This window comes from Miniopterus schreibersii (assembly GCF_964146895.1).
Source record: "Miniopterus schreibersii genome assembly, chromosome: 10".
In the NCBI taxonomy this organism is placed as follows: Eukaryota; Metazoa; Chordata; class Mammalia; order Chiroptera; family Miniopteridae; genus Miniopterus; species Miniopterus schreibersii.
In genome coordinates, this window is record NC_138110.1 from 70,023,627 (window position 1) to 70,041,061 (window position 17,435).

The 17,435-nt window shown below is 41.1% G+C and overlaps 1 protein-coding gene across 2 annotated transcripts in view; it reads left to right on the plus strand.

Annotated features, from left to right (window-relative positions):
* The first annotated feature begins 7,746 nt into the window (after window positions 1-7,746).
* BTBD3 (BTB domain containing 3) overlaps window positions 7,747-17,435 on the plus strand; it is a 31,760-nt gene continuing 22,071 nt past the window's right edge. The window contains exon 1 of one of the 2 annotated variants that reach the window (XM_081148441.1): window positions 7,747-7,902. The gene's annotated coding sequence lies outside the window, so the exon portion shown is untranslated. The remainder of the gene's footprint in view (window positions 7,903-17,435) is intronic. The other variant, XM_081148442.1, reaches the window with a different exon arrangement.

A 17,435-nucleotide genomic window follows, 5' to 3' on the forward strand; every position in this document is an offset into this window, starting at 1 on the left:
GAATTGAACCTGCAACCTTTTGGTGAACTGGGTGATGCCCCAACCAAATGAATCGCCTGGCGGGAGCCAGGGATGAGTTTTACACAAAGTAAATAAGCATAACACTGAGAATAGACAGATAGGAGAAAAAGAGTCAATATAACTTAAAACTAAATAATAAATCAAATTTATTTCAATATCAAAAGGTTACTTATAAATCTTAATAGAATTATAACATCAAAGTTAAGCAATAATTTCATGCTTTATTCTGTGGAGAAATGATGTCCTTACTATTTATGAGGTTAGGCCAGTACAGTGGTTTTTAAATAATTGACAAAATTTTAATACTAGAAGTGTTCAAATTGCATTTTTTCTTGAATCCTCAGAAGGTCTGATAACACGAGCCCCTTTATTTCCACATGGCAACTAGAGACAGGGACTGAACAGTAGCTGCTTCCTTTATGAAGGGGCAAACTTCATAGTCCCTAGCTCACCTTCTTTATTCATTTATATCGCCTGCCTACCTTTTGCTCAGGAAAGTAAATCAATCTTGAATTTCCCTATACATTTATATTACTAGGGGAAAGAAATGAGAACTTATTATGGACTCTGATTAACATATCCATTATGGGACAGCAAATATGTTTATCACTCTCTTTAGACATTTTATTTCAGGAAATTATTTTTTCTTTAATATTGCTCTGTTAATTTCTTTCTGACTACCTGCCCAGACAGATGACCTCATGCTGAAACGCTGAGTTAATGCACCATGTAAGGGTTCCATAGATGCCCACTGAATTTTCCATGGTCCTACTGGAAGCGCTTATCTGACCTGTAACATGTAAAAGGAAGCCCTCATCCAGGGGAACGAAGATGATATTCAGGTCTGCCTGAGGAGGGGCTTCTTGATGTTACTTGGTGCCCCTGACTGCCTGGTACCTACTTGCGCTGCCCTGCTCATATGCTTCCCTTTCCGGTACAAGGTGCCTAACTTCCAATTGCCAGCAATTGAGATTCTTTCACTTTATTTGTGGCCACAGAACCACTTTCAGCTCAGGAGCAAGGGCTGACTGAAAGTCTAGGGGAACTGAGTTTCCCTGGGAGCAGCCCTCAGCCTGTGACAGACTAGACAGGAATTGGTGGCCAATGACTCTGGCTCTCTCGTCTGGAATGAAAGGGGGTGAGTGGACAATGGTCCCAGCTCTCTGGACCCTCCGCTGGGATATCCCTGGGGGAAGGGGGTGCATTCCACACTGGCTCCCAGAGCTCCCCTGCAGGACTGAGCCCCATCTGGTAACTTGGCTGCCTCCCCTTCATTGTTTCACTTCCCCACCTCATCACAGTGTTTCCTCAGATCACTTCCAAATAGACTGCTTGTGCCTGAATTCTGTTTGGAGGCTTGGTCCCGAAGAAATGCAAGAGGGTCTGGTGGGATAAGGCTTTGTGCTGTCACTTTAGGTTCCAGAGTATTGCAAACCCACAAAGCTAACCTTGGGAGAATTAAACCCACAGGCCTTCTCCTGGTCCAAGTTATTGGATCAGAAAAATACCTTCTGTAGCTTTCTGGGGAGTTACACAGTAATAACCCTTTTTAAAAGGGCAAGCAGCATAATATAAGTAGGTAGAATCTCTCAGTCTATTTTTTGTCATTTGCTCATGTAGGCACAGAATGTTGCAGGGTAATTCAAAGCTCTATGAACTGTAATTTACTCATGTGAGGTTATAATCTAGCAACAAACAATTTACAATGCCTGTGTAAAGGAAAAAAGAAAAAGGGTTTCTATAGGACTCTGAACCTCCACAGATGCCAAACATGCAACCTCAAAGAAGAAAGTGTACTTGTTTTATTTCTTAAAATATAGTTTAGTCATACACCCAACTGATAAAATACAACGCCTTTTACTTTAATGTCTGGGTTTAAGAATCTCTCCATATATTGCTTTTTAGTGTGTTCTCCTCAAAATTCAACTGAGAATAGTTTGACATGATGAAATGAGCCCTCAGCTGTGAAGGAATGCAGTCAAAAACACACGTGCGAGCTACAGGTGTTCAATGGACAGTGGACAAGCAGGAAGTGAGTGTTTATCAATATTGCATGTATATAAGCACTTATTTACTTGATCTTTTGAAATCAAATTTAGAATTTTGACAAAACATATAGCATTTAAAACCTTTTTGGCTCTCAAGACAATGCATAGTCTTTTAAACTCATTGTATCTGTTTACTGATTGTTTCGTCGATCACAAATTATATTCATTTTTATTTATCCATATAATCAAGTTTAAAAAGAAGTTTAAAAACATAAAATGACTAAACCACGAAGAAACATTCTAAAAAACAGGACACTAATGAAACTTAGAGAGAGATCCCATTTACAACAGGGAGAGATATTCAACACTGCAATAGCTAAATACATATATATATATTTAATGTGGCTGAGTAAGAACAACTGGAAAACAGACTAGAATATGATAGGGCTAGTCAAATAAAACACTGTGCATGGCAGATTGAATGCACTCTGCCTGTCTCCAAGCCCTTTAGTAATGCCTCCTGCACTGACTCTGGGCATGCCCATGTGGCTTCCTTTGGCCAATGAAATAAACACTGTCAACTTGATGCACATATCCTCAGGTGAGGATTTAAAAAAGAAAAAAAGAAAAAAAATATATATATATACACACACACATATATATAAGTTAAATCCTCACCTGCAATTGTCCATGTTACATTTGAACTCATGGAAAGATTAATCAAAGCTTTGGAATTTTATTAGCAATTATTAATTATATTAAAAAATACTAGTGATGTGCATATGCCATGTATGTGATATAGTCTACACCATTAGTATGTTTCAGCATGATTTTTAAATGCTACTGGTTTCAAATGGAAAACAATTGCCACTGGTTTCATTATATTAAAGTTTTGATAATGCTTTTTAAAAATTAAAAATAAGTGAGGCTAGTGATTCCCAAACTTTGCTGCATATTTGAATCACCTGAAGATAGTTGTTGTTTTAATTCCAATACCCAGGTGACACCCCAGAACAAATACAGAAGAATCATGAGAGCATGACCCAGGAATCACAATTTTTTTCAAGTTTCTCAGGTGACTGCAATGTGCAGCCCAGTTCGAGAATCAATGACCTAGTCCTAGATCTGTGCTGTCCATCCAGCATGATAGCCATTTGATTAGTCAAAATTGAGATGAGCTGGAATTGAAAAATACACACTAGATTTCAAAGATGTAGTATTAAAACAAACATTACATATGTCATTAATAATTTTTATATTTATTAGGTTAAAGTAATATTTTGGATACTTGGATTAAATAAAATGCATTATTAAAGTTAATTTCACCTGTTTTGTTTTACTTTTTAATGTGATTACTATAAAATTTAAAATTACATATGTTCCTTGTATTTGTGGCTACCATTTCTTTCAATTAGATAGCACTGTTCCACTAAACTTGAATATAAGGTATGTAAATAATTATTTTGATATTCATGTGACTTTACAAAACCTTGCTTAAGGAAGTGTTTTCATTCTAGAAAACAGGATGTAATGTTCTATAGGAGGCTCATTTTTAAAGAAAAAACCCTCTGTAACCCAATATTGGGTTTGTTGCACTGTTTTTGTCATTGCTTATGCAAAATAATTTATTGGTACTTAATTTTATGATTATAGTCTATTTTCTATTTTAAATGCCATACTGATGTAGTGTATTTAGAATTCAAAATTACAGGTATAACTAAAATGTGCAAAAGTAAGCTTATTGAAAATGTGTGTCAATCAATCACATTTTGTCAGTGAGATAAAATATTAAAGGGGAGAGGGAGGTAGAACCTGTAAAGAATAACCAATATTTTGCCTGCTAACCACCTCATTAAATTTTCACTTCTTCTGATCAAATATGCTTGTAGTAAGAAACCCCTATATTTCCATTCTCTTTACTGAGTAGACAACATTCTACTTCCGATATTGTTCAGGCTGAATTCTTTTGAATAGCATTAATTAAAAAATCGTGGAAAAGAGAATGCTGCATATGAATAGTGTTGTTAGTCTAATTTTAAACCATTAAATTTACAAGGCACTATTGCAGGACTTGTAGCTTTTTAAAAAAATCTGGCCTAGGATGTATTTTAACTTATTTCACATCTATTATCATCATTATTATTCATCAGATGATAATTAACATCCATGGCTGGAGGCCATTCCTTTTGATTTTATTAAAACTTTTCCTTTTCTGGTATAGAGTTTCATTTAATCTCAGATTAATTTATTTTCCATTCACTGTGCCAAAGCTCCTGAAATTAATATCTGCAAAAATTCTCAAAATAATATCCTGGTTACTTAAAGTTTACTAAAATGCTGTGTAATTCCCCCAAATCACTTTCACTTGCTTTTGTCAACCCTGGAGTTGGTTTACTCTCATCCATGGTGGAATATTTCACTCAGCCAAAAGGAAAAAGGTCACATTATGACAACACAGGCACAGAACAAACATGACGGTCATTTTTGTCCACCTGGTTAATGGTTTCCAACTCAGTCATTCCTTGTCCTTTTATAAACCCAACGCCCCACCTTTTGTTATTTTCGTGTTAGCTTTTATGTACTTTCCTCATAAATCTTCATTAGGTCAGGGAAATTTATCTCAGTATTTTTGTAACTCTAAAGTTAAATTTTCCTTTAAACAAAACAAAACAATACAAAAAACCCAGCCAGGACAATAAAGAGAAAACAAAGAACAAAGGAGCTTTTACATTCCAGTGGGTTGTAAATTCCTCTCCTGCCCGTCTCTTACTGTATCCTATAAACTATAAAGCAAGTGAGTCCGTGGAATGAAAGTGTTATTTTAATTGGCATTTATCAACTTTGCTTGAAACATCTTTAAAATCCACTGTTTTGCACTGTACCAAACCGTGCAAAGCTGGTGGCAAGAGTGGAGGCAAGACTGGGAGAGTGAGCCCCCATCACCAGCTTCCTGAACAAGATAAAATTGGCTCATTCCTTTATGTTCCTCCCCTGGCACTTGCCACACTCCGCCTTAAGTTACTGTTAACGGTCATTCACTTTTTCTAGGCTATTTGATAAATGCCCCACGGGCAGGGATGTTGCCTAGGACATAATAAATGGCAATATTTGTAGACTAAATGGAATATTTTACCCATTTTTACATGCTTCCAAAAGCTACAGGCATGCCCCAGAAGAAATTCAATAAACACACTGATTGAGTGCTATATTATGCACCTACTCTGAGACTGGAAACTATTTCAAAAGTAAGCTTTTCTTAGGTTTCTCTTTCTTAGTAGCAAGTAAAGTAAATTGAATTGGCACATATACTGGAATAAAATGCTCAGATGTGAATAAAAATGTTCACATGTGCTTTGCATGTTTGGTGTTTCGAGCGTACAGCTAGAGTCTGTATTTACTTAATGACTCGTTTGGCATTTATTTCCAAATAATTAAAATATTCATACGTTACTACCTTTTTAGCATGTCAGAGCTAAGGAGACCAAAATTTTCTGTTATCTTTTAAATCTGTGTTTTAAACTTAATGTTATTACTCAACAAACTGAGAAAATGCTTTCTTAGTGCTAATATCCATCCTATCGCCTCTTTTGTTTTTGCCTCTGGTATTGGTTCATACATAATAGTTGCCATTTATTCAGCCCCTACTATGTATTGGATGCTTTATGCAGTTTTGTTTAATTTTTCATAACCTTACAAGTTAAAGATTATAATCCCCATTTTTCTGATTCAGGTGATAATTAATTTATATAATCTTTTTAATCTTGCAAGGTATATTAGGGTTCTCCAGAGAAATAGACCAACATCTTTCTTTCTTTCTATCAATCTATCATCTATCTATCTATCTATCATCTATCTATCTATCTATCTATCTATCTATCTATCTATCTATCTATCATCTATCTATCATCTATCTATCTATCATCTATCTATCATCTGTCTATCTATCATCTATCTATCTATCTATCTATCATCTATCTATCTATCTATCTATCTATCTATCTATCTATCTATCTATCTATTATCTATCTATTATCTATCTATCTATCTATCTATCTATCTATCTATCTATCTATCTATCTGTCATCATCATCATCATCCATCCATCCATCCATCCATCCATCCATAGAGAAAAGACACTTATTTTAAGAAATTGACTCACGTGATTATGGAGGATGGCAAGTTCAAAATCTGAAGGGTGGGCTGGCAGGCTGGAAACCCAGGGAAGAGTTGCAGTTCAAGTCCAAAAGCAGTCCACTGGCACAATTCCTTTTCATTCATGGTAGATCATTCTTTGTCTATTAGGGCCTTCAATGACCCAAAGTCCACTGATTTCAATGTTAACTTCACCATAAAAAACTTCCTTCACAGTAATATCTAGAATATGTTGGACCAAATATCTGAATACTGTGGCCAGCTAAATGGACACATATAATTAACCACCAACAAGGTAAACATTATGGTTCCATGCCACAGATGAGCACAGTAAGGCTCAGGATATTAAGTAATTTGCACAGTATCAAACAGTTTATTTTGAAGCATCTGGACTTTATAAAAGGGGTTTCTGTTTTCCAAATCCCTTTATAAAAGGGGTTTCTGTCTTTCACTATATATACCGCCTCTCAAATTAAGTTTTTTGATTGAGTAGAGATAAGTTCTTCCAGGGCCAAATTCATGTGAAAAGAATAATTTAGAGACTGTAGCTGAGTATTTTAGAGGTCTAATTTTATCCACTAATAAATATTTACCAAGGATGATGACCGAGAAATAGGGTCTGTCATAAAGCTAGGAAATCCTCCTGTCCTTCACAATCAGTGAAAACTTTTCCATGTTTTCCATTCCTGGTGCCAACACTTAAATTTTTAACCCCTCTACTTCTTACCTAGAGTATATACGAAAGCATTTCACGTCTCTAGTCTTTACATTCCTAAATTCTGCATTTAATCAGACCACCACAGGCCCCTCTCTACCCAACTTTAGTATCTCTCAATTATCCACTAAAGAAATGCTAAAATTTTGAAGGTAAACATTAAGAATCACTGCCAGGTGAAATTCAACTGCCCTTTCAGCTGTCATTTATGCATTCACTATGGTTAAATTTGTTCCCAACAGGGTTCATGAGCTCACCTATTATTTGATGTCTGGTTGTTATTATTATTATTTTTTTTGCCATTTATGGCTTTGTATTCACCTTTCTTCCCAGGTGGTCTTATCTTCGGACTCTAGCTCTGAGTCCTTCAGGCTTCTCAAGTAAGTCTCCCTCTTCGCCCCGCGAGCAGCAGCGCCCAGACCCGCAGGGCCTGAGCGCAGTTGGGGTTTGCAGCTTTGGGGGCCAGGCATCTCTACTCAGGCGCTCTCCCTGCCTGCGCAAAGGGCGGGTTAGGGGGTCCGGCTATGGGCCCCGAACCCAAATGGAACGGGTTCCCCGCTATCAGAGGGTGCCCTGTATCCTGCACACAGACTCTGCCGAAGTAGATGCTCAATAAATGTGTAACAGGTTAATTAATGAATGAACCACGCCAGGGAACTTCAGTCGGTGGGTCCAGGCAGACTCGCCTCTCCGCGAGGCGGACTCCGGCCTTTCCACCTCCCTCGGTTTCACGGGTCCAGGGTCACTTGCCCCTTTGGCACTGGACCCCCGAAGGGGCAGGCAGCGCGCATGCCCCGTACCCGCATCCCCCTCGGGGAACCCCGCCCGCTTGGCCCCGCCCCGCCCCGCGCTCGGGCGCGCGCGCGCGGCTCCGCGGAGCGTACCCTGCGTGCGGGTGCCCGCTGAGCCCGCCGGGCGCTAGATTCCCGAGTGCCCGGGCCGGGGCCTCAGGAGCGGGCACCGGGCGGGTGGCGACCGGCGGACCGCGAGCGGCGCGGGCGTCGGCGGCGGCGGGGAACGCGGGCGGTGAGTGCGGGCGCCGCGGGCGGGCGGGCGGCGGGGCGCCTCCGCGCGTGCGCAGCGCCGGACCGCGGGCCAGGGGCGCGCTCTCGGCCGCGGGCCGGACGGGCCGAGCGCGGTTCGGCTGGGACGCGGGCCGGTGGAGGGCCCGGGGTTCAGGGGCGCCTGGAAGCCCCGCCGGGGCGTCGGAGGCTCTGGGCGCGCGGGCGGGCTTCCCTGGGGTTTGCAGGCGGGACAGCGCGGGGCCCGCGCGGGGTCCCGGCGCCGCAGCCCCAGGGCCGGCTGCAGCCCCGGGGAGGGCAGAGGCGAGCCCCCCGGGCTGCCGCGGGGCTCGGGCTCGGCTCCGGGGGTGCGCGGGCTCGGGGGGGGGGGCAGGTCCAGCGAGGGGGCGCGGCCGGGAGCCTGGGCGCCGCGCAGGTGGCGGGGCCGCGACCCTCGCCCGGGGAGGGGACTCGAGCAAACTTCCCGCAAGTAACTTTGTGGAGGGGCCCCGGGGACCGCCGCCCAGCCCTGGTGGCCGCAGCACCCCGGTGAGGGTGGTGGGACACTGGGGGTGCGGGCTCCTTCTGGCCCGGGGCTGGTCCCCCAGGCTCTGGGCGCCTCGCGTGGCCCGTTCGCTGTTAACATCGGCGGACGAGCTCGGTGTTTCGGGAAGAAGGGGTTTTGCTCTCTTGGGAAGGAAAGACTGAAACTGCCCGGTCTTTTTATCACAAAGAAAGTATTGTTAGGGCGTGCTGGGGACTCCTGTTTATGAAGCGACCTATTGTCCTGTGCGTGCTGGGGAAAAGCTGGCTAATTCTATTATTAGCCTTAAAAAGACAAAGGGAGATCATCGTGCTTCCTTCTTCTTTTTTTAAAAATACTCTCAGCCGCCTCGCCCCATGATGGGATACAGGAGTCCCCAAACTTGGCTGCCAGGGGGACCACTCGGGAGTTTTGAAACTCTGCTCACGTCACGCCCGTGAGACTCAGAGTGTGTGCGAAAGGTCCCTGGGTGACCCCTCTACGCAGCAGTTCGGGGACCACGGGTTTAATAGAAGAAAGTCAAGGTTTTCGCTTCATGAAGGGTCCCTCGGTTTGTGGTCGGTGCGATGGAACTGCAGCTTCGTTCTCCACGGACAGGGACTCACAAAGGGCGGCTTGTTCCCCACGGGGACGGGGGCAGCGTCTCCGCCGCCCCAACTTCAGCTGCGCCCGGAACGGCGTGCCCACCGGGGTTTGAATTTGTTGGGGTCCCTAAGCCGCTTTCCCGGGCCCCCGCCACAGCCCGAGGGTTTCACCTTCCTTCACCCTCCCTGCCCGCTTCCCTCACGCCCCCCACTCCCCTCTGCCCTGGAGGGTCCCCCCCCCCCCCCGGGCTGGCCTGGCCCTCGGGGCTTCGTGCGCGTCCCCCCAGCCACGGGCTCTCCCCGGGCAGTAGTGGGCGGGCCCGGAGCTTTGGGTTTCTGGAAAGGGCTACCTTTCCCGAAGGTTTTGAATCACCATTTTCAGTTCTTGGTCTCAGCGCAGGTAAGGGTGAGCTGATCCAGGTCTGGTTTTTTTCCAGGTAATCGCAGAATTATTTAATAATGCTGTCGCGCGAGGTGGTGTGCTGGCGGCGGTGCTGTTTCTTGAATATTCATCTCCCCCCCCCCCCCCCGTCTTCGCTTTGAAACTTGTTTAACAAAGTTCCAAAATAAAGTGGAAACAATTTTTTAAAGAAACCAACAGTCTTCCTGCGCGGCACACAGACCTAAGAATGGTACCGTCATTTCTCTAAAGTCCTAAAACCTTAACATTTAAGACATTGTAAAAGTGAAATGTAATCCTGCAGCCATGCAAAAAAAAAAAAAACACCTTTGATAATGTGTAGCCACCCCCCCCCCCGGCCCCCCAAAAGGCAATGTCAGTATCAGCTTTTAATTTGTTTTGTTCCTAGAAAGCACTCTGCCATGATCCTTTACAAAAAGTTAAACGACTTGTAACGTTGTACTCTAAACTAACAAAGGAAAGGCACAGTTTGTCCGCAGATGCGCCCACTCCTCTTCCCCAGGGCGCACACATCCAAACAGAGATACTTTAAAAATGTTAATTCTTTCATGCTCAAAACAGGTAATTGGTAGTCCTCTAATCCCAGTTTCCATTGCAAGGAACGCTTAAAACTGTTCTCAACAAAATAGTATAGAAATATGTCACTTGTCTCAGGCTCATTGTTTTTTGAAACCTTTCTAACTTTACTGTGTAAATAATAGTCGGAGTTCAATCAGTGAATTCCAATAGGCTTCTTAGTAGTCCACTGATTTGGAGCATGTATTGGGTGTTGAAGAGGTTTTTCTCTTGCTAATCTCTTGCTTTATGTGCTAGTTAAATTTCAGTTAACTGGACTGCCAAGCAAGTTCTGTAAGGCTAATTTTTCCAACTTCACTCTGAGAAAAGAATAATGATGGAAAATCCTCTCATTTGCTGGACCTCGTAGTTCAACAGTATTGCCCTCCTGCTAAGATAGTAACATCTCGCCTGATCTTCCCTGTTTTCATTGCTTGTTTAAAAATTAAGGCTTTCTAAGCAGGCACAGTTAAGAATTTCTGTTGTTTCTGTTTTTTAAACATTTAAAAACAAAAAGCATTTATCCCTGTTGTAGACATTTTTCAGAAGTAACCCCCCCCCAAAAAAAAAGGTTAAGAAAATAAAAATCACAACTGCTCATGGGATGAAGTTCTTCCACTTGTCCATTTTTATTTGTCTGCACAGACATATTTTTAAACAAAATTGGCACTTTAATTTCACCTGTAATTTTAAATATTGCCTTTTCATTTAATCTGTTACAGATTTCCTATGCCCTTAAATCTTCTTTGAAAATAAGTTTAATGATGGATATGCCCACGTTTAACTTGTTTCCTGGTGTTTGACATATTTCCATTTTTAGTAGTTGATAATATGGTATTAAACGCTGGTTGCAAATTCTAGCTTGGCTACTTCTGATTGCTACTTACCTTAATTACCTAATTTTTCATTGCATTTCTTTATGATTGCAGGGTAGATTGAGAGTAATAAAGGTGGCCACAATGTAGAGTTTTGGAAAGAGGGAATGAACAATACAGGAGGGTCCTCCACAGAGTCTGACAAAGGAGGTAGGCTCAGAAAGTAACAGACATGCAGGCAGAGCTGGGATAAATGCCCTTGTCTGAAAGTCTCAGTTTGTCTGACCTATTTGGGTTAGATTTAAAGAGAATTCCTCAGGCAGAGGTGAAGTCTTTCATGACTCCTGAGGCATGTTGCCAAATTGCTTATTCCCGGACACACTGATTCCCTTGAGCGCAGAATGGTCTTCCCATGATGTCACCATTCCAGTGTTAAATCTTTCCTAATTTTCTATAAAAATGGGGTCTTATTTTAATTTATATTTTTTGGTAGCTAGTGAAACTAGTATTTCGTTTTTTGTTTTACCCTTTGAGAGTTTATTCAGGTACTTTGCCCATTTTACTCTTAATTGATGATTTTTAGAAATGATTTTAAATGCCTGTTTTATAAAATGTAGAAATGATTTAAATGCCTGCCTTTATATTTGTAGTGATCCCCCCACCCACCCTCAGGTCATAATTGTCTTTTACTTTATGGCATTTTCCAAACAACAAAATATTTTCATTTTTATATAGTCAGCTCTCTATATCTTGTCCTTTATGATTTTTCCTTGTGAACATTTGTTTTTGGAAAACCCAGAGGTGAAGTAAATGAAACAAAATTTTGGAAATATATTGTTTTTACATTTAATTCTCTATTAGTGTATGGATATGAGTTGTCTTGTGCCACCTTCTCCCCTTCCCCACTAGCCAAGTCTATCAGCACCATTTGTTAAATATAAATAGTGTATCCTTTCCTCACTAGTTAGTAGTCTTTCCTTTATTATATTTTAAGATCTTAACTAGTTTTTGGGTCTAGTTCTGTTTTGGGCCTTACTCAAATACACATTGATCTCTACTCTTAATCAATGCCAGATCTTTTTAATGTAGATTTAGAATACATAGAAATACCTGGTAGAGCAAATCCCACCATTTAAAAAACACACAACATAGTTACATGCATCTGTCCTGAGATAAAGAATATTGTCTTGTTATCATTAACACATGCATGAAGTTTAAATCTAAGAATACTAAAAGGGAGGCATCTGTCTGGAATGCTAGCAATCTCTTTGTATAGTCACTTTGGGAAGGTTCCCATGCTTTCAGGGTTGAAAGACTTACCTGTTTTATCTACTCTCTCAAGAGTCACTGTGCAGTCTTGCTGGGTTTGGGACTGTCATCCAGAGCTCTACAGTGAGGAGGTGGGAACGGCAGGCATCCAGGGATGTAGGACTTCTGAAACAGCCTTTACTAACCTTTTATTAGCCTACCCCCTTTCCCCTCCAGTTTTTGAGTAATCTGGAGTGCTGCTCAGCTTTCCTTACTGAAGAGTAGTAACTTCACTCTTTGGGCTCTGCTAAGTTGCTAACTTGTCCCTGCTTTTCACTTCCATGATTGTGTTTCAGTTTCTACTCCAGTTCTTTAATTTCTTGGGAGATGTCCTCTATTGGGTCTGTGTCTTCTATAAAGAACTCTACTGCCATTTTAGTGGAGTTTAGAGAGAGGATGTACTTGAATATTTTGTTAAACCTCCCATCTTCATCTGGAAGACTCTGCCAATAAATCCTTGGAACTAAGAAATGCCCAGTTATGTTGCATTTTTATTCTTTGGCAAGGACTGTCGTCTACAAGTAGAGTAGTCAGTGTTTCTATTAAGGGTCATAAAAGGCTATTCAACCTATCGCTCCTAGCAGAGGTATATATACCTCTTTTCTCCCCCCCATGTAAATCCTAATATTTCTTGTCAAGATTCTTAGGTATTTAAGTTTTTGTTGCTGATGTGATGGGTGCTTCATATTGGCTATTGCTGGTGTAAGATGGTGGTTGATTCTTGTGTATTTATTTTATAGCTGGCTCTTATTCCAAGAGCTTTGCAGTTTACTCTCTTGGGTTTCTAGTTATATAATCAATTACAGATATTGACACTCCTGTCTACTTTCTAATAATCACACCTTTTATTTTGGTTTTATGGCAGGCTGCATTAGCGTTAGCATTTTGGAACATAATCAAACAGTAATGGCGATAATGTACAAAATTGTGGTGTTCTTTATCTTAATAGGAAAAACAGTGCTATAATACTGCCTTTTGGTTTTATCATAACTCCTCATGAGGACAAAAATTATTCTTTTATGTCCAATTTACATAGAGGTATTTTCATTTTTTTTAAGGGACAGGAATTGCATATTAGCAAATTGCTGTTAGTATCTGAAGTTTATCACTGATATTTCCTAACAAACTGCTGATTTGAGTCCCAAATATTAAACTGGAGTGAATCCTTCCTTTTGGTTAATTCTTTAGAAAAACAGATGCAATTCATGCAAAAATTGAAAGATAACACATTCAGTGCATAATCATGTCTTTTGGGGTGGGGTAGGGTGGATTGGGGTACAGTCATCGGCCTTTTTCCAAAGACAAGATTCCAAGTTGCTAAATCTAACAGTGAGTTCTTCATCTGTACTGTTAGCAGCATTGGATACGATGGGTCATCCCCTCTTTTTTATGACATGCTTTCTTCATTCAATTTTGAGGACAACACACTCTCCTGCTTTTCCTCCTATACCACTGGCCTACTGGTTTCGTTTCAGTTGTTTCTTAAAATTTGTGTTTTCTTTTCTCACCAACCTGTTATTTGAGAATGCTTTAAGGCTCAGTTCTGGTAGGATGCTTGTCCCAGTTGTAAGACTTCCATAAAATGCATGTAGTTGCGTAAAACTCCCAAATGTGTATTTCCAGCAGGGATACCTCTCTTAAGCTCCAGTTGCACGTACCTAACGACTTTTTTTACTTCTTTACTTGAGTACGTAAGAGATACCTCAGTTTTAACTGGACTAGACCTGAATAGTTCTGATCTTCCTCTGCAAACCACTTCTTCCTGCAGCCTGCTCTATCTTGGCTTCATTTTTCAGTTTATTCAGCCAAAAACCTTGGAATCATCCTGATTCTTCTTTTCCTCTCTCACTCTACATCCAGGCTGTTAGCAAATCCTGCAGTTTTATCTTCAAAATGTATCCAAAATCTTGTCTTCAAATAAGTTCAGGAGTCCAACCCCTTTCCACCTCTGCTGCTAGCACCTTTGTCCAAGTCTCCAGGACCTCTTGCCTGGATTACTGCAGTGGCCTCTTTCTCCTCTCTGGCTTCCTTTTGATTTATTGCCAGCGTAATAACCAGAGTGATTTTTTTTTTAAGAAAATATAAATCAGATTACACTTAAAATCATCAATGGCTTTCCATGTCACTAAGAATAAACGATTTCTCCTAAAGGTTCACAAAGCCCGATACAATCAGGTTAGCAGTAATTCTGATCTCTTTCCCGCTTCTCTCCCTCTCACCCTCTCCATTCCAGTCATCCTTCCTTACCTCCTTGCTCATCTCCAAATGCGTCAGGCATGTTCCCACTTTTCAATGTTTGGGCTTGATTTTCCCTTTGCCTGAAATATCTTCTCAGATATATTTGTGGCCAATTCCCTCACCTCCTTTGAGTCTTCACTAAAATAGCACCTTGTTAGTGAGATCTGTCCTATTTAAAATAGAAAGCTTCCCCTTGTATCCTTATGATACTTTTCCCATGGCATAGGCATCTATTATTTTCTAAATTATTATATGACTTGTTTGCTTTTGGTGAATTGTCTCTTTCCACCACTTCTAGACTGTAAATTCCAAGTCTGTTCATTAATGTGTTTCAAGGGTCTGGTATGTAGAAGTTGCTCAGTTAATATTTTTGAATGAATAAATGTAGTCTGCCTTCTTCCCCCCACCCCTCACCCATGAATTTCTCATCAAGCAGCATCATAGTGCTTTGGCATTTGTGGCTCCAACATTGATTATTTAGCATCCCACCGGCAAGGGAGAAGTTCCAGAACATGTAAAATTTATAATGGATATAATACATAGAGTGGTTGTGAGGATTAACTGGGATCCCATCTGTAAGGTGCTAAACGGTGCCAATATGTAGGAAAAGGTCACTTAACTGTCAGGAAAGCGTAGCCAGTTGCCTCATTTCACATCTGAATGATGTGAATTGTATTCTACAACCTGCTCTCTTTGGATTTCAGTTTTTAGCCAAGGGTGGGCAGTGGCCTCATCTTGGGAACTTTTCAAATTCATGCCTGAGCCTCCTGGTAAATAGCAGTGATTTACCATTACAATATTTATTCTTTAACCAGCCTGTTAAAGTGGAATGTGACCATTTGTTTTCTCCTTTTGTGCTTTCTTGCTGTTCAAGACATCTCTCCATCTCTCATGTCCCCTTTAATCCTTTTTTCTACTGAGGTTCTAGCTGAAGTAAGTTCTTTTATTAGGTGATTTTGAAACCTTTCAGAGCCACAGAGAATCATATAACTGTACATGAAACTAAATCCACAAAATCAAAGGCTCTCAGTTCTTTACTTTCAGTTTCCCAGACAGGAGTACATTGCAGTCATCCATCCCTAGAGCGGTCATTTTTAAGTTTTGCTTACTGTGTTTCTAGAGTCTCCTTTTGTGTCCTTCAAGCCCAAGAATATCTCAGAAACATCAGACTCCCTTTCCTTCTTTTAATAGAGCAAGAAATGTTTGCATGGTTTGTACAGTTGCAGTCCCTGTGCAAATAAGTGGTGTCGGTGTGCAAGAAAAGATGGTTATTAGAGAGCGTGTAATCGTAGAATAGACAGTAAACCAAATGTGTATCACTATAAATGCAGTATAGCTGCTACGTTAAAGCACAAAAATATGAAAATTACCACTTTTTTCCCTCAAAGCATGTCTAGTTTCTTATTTTTTAAATCAATTTAATTTTTCTGTAATAGTATGGGATGGGGCAAAAGTAGGTTTACAATTAGTATGGAAAAATAATACAGTAGTAAATAATAATACAAGAATAAACTCTGGTGTATTCACAGCTGTAAACTGCTTTTGCCCCACCCTGTGTATGTGCAAGAGCAGCCCCACATTCAGTTAGAGGGTGTAAACATTCTAGTCATGGTTACCATACAGCACCACTATTTGAATGCATCTACATTATGAGTTTGCCTTGCCTTTGAAACTGATTAGCATTGTATCTGGGTTTTGTTATTTTGAAGACTTATTCTTTTGCAAATATCCTTGTTACTGTCTTATTTTATTTTGAACACTTTACAATCAGTCCTATTGGCCAAAGCTGAATGGAAAGCACTGACCTGCATTTCTGTGGCTGAATCACAAAATATCCCTTGTTTAGGCTATTAATGGGTAGCCCAGTTAGAATACACACCTTGCTTTTATAGTTCTATACCTGGTTTGGGGACCTGTGTAAGTATTTGTTTTGTATGTAGATTTTTAAAGATTGACACCTTTCTTATATTCACCCAGTTTTTTGGAAGTGTGATCTTTCCTAACCTGCACCAGCAAACATACCTACTCTGTCGTGAGGGGCTACTTTCGGCCATCACCTATTCTATTTCAGGCGCCTGGATAGACTAGGGCTTTCATATATACATACAGACTGCTACCTATTTTCATACCTTCTGTTCATGGAAAATGTAGTGAAAAGTTGAGTGTAATAGTCAAACTACATTTAGATGTGTTATTTAGGGGCTTATTCGGGAATGAGCTATATTCCTAACTCTTAACTAAGGTTACAGCAGGCATCTCTTCCCAAAATATCTTATCGTCAACATTAAAAATGTTAAGAAGCTACCCAGTAGCACCTCCTGCTCAGTTCAGGCTCCAAACAGCTTTTGCTAGCGACCCCCCCCCCCCTTCTCTTGCTCAGCCCTTGCACCCACTGCCGTGTAAGATACCCATTCTGGCAGGGGCATGTCCCAGAGTATAGCTCTCCCTTCCCCCTCTCCTGTGGCCTCAGGAGACCGAGGAAATGCTAGGAGCCGGCGCCCCCCTGTGCGGAGTGGGCACAGCAGCGGGGGAAGGAGGGAGAGTGCACAGGTGGGTCACTTCGATGCCCACGTCCTCTCTGGGGAGACTGCGCCCCTCCCCCAGGTGGTTCCAGCACATTTTCATAAACATTGTAGACATTCTTTAAGTTAACTAGTAGATTTGCTAGCTAATGTAATGCTATTCAATAAGTGTTTCTACTCAAAATCCTCACCAGGCAGTGATGATAATACACTCTTACCACGTGGACGTTGGCCAGGGATGTCAGCGTGCAGTGGTGGTTGGGTTGGGTTATAGGAAAATCGGGCGCTCAAGATGGCGACAGCCTGTATTTTGATTTTACAGTCTTTCTAAAATAATATATAATTATTGAGTGTAAAGTAATTATGAGGATAACAATCCTACTGACATGCACATCTTCTAAAAATTTTTTAAGAATAAAGCTAAGAATGTGTTTGAACACCAGCTCTTTAGATAAAGGCGACTTTAAAATGAAAAGTTCTATTGACAGATTCAATATTTCTTTTGTGTGGACTTCTGCGAATTCCTAACCTAAACTGTATTTCCAACAAACTGTTTTCTGTTTAATAGGAA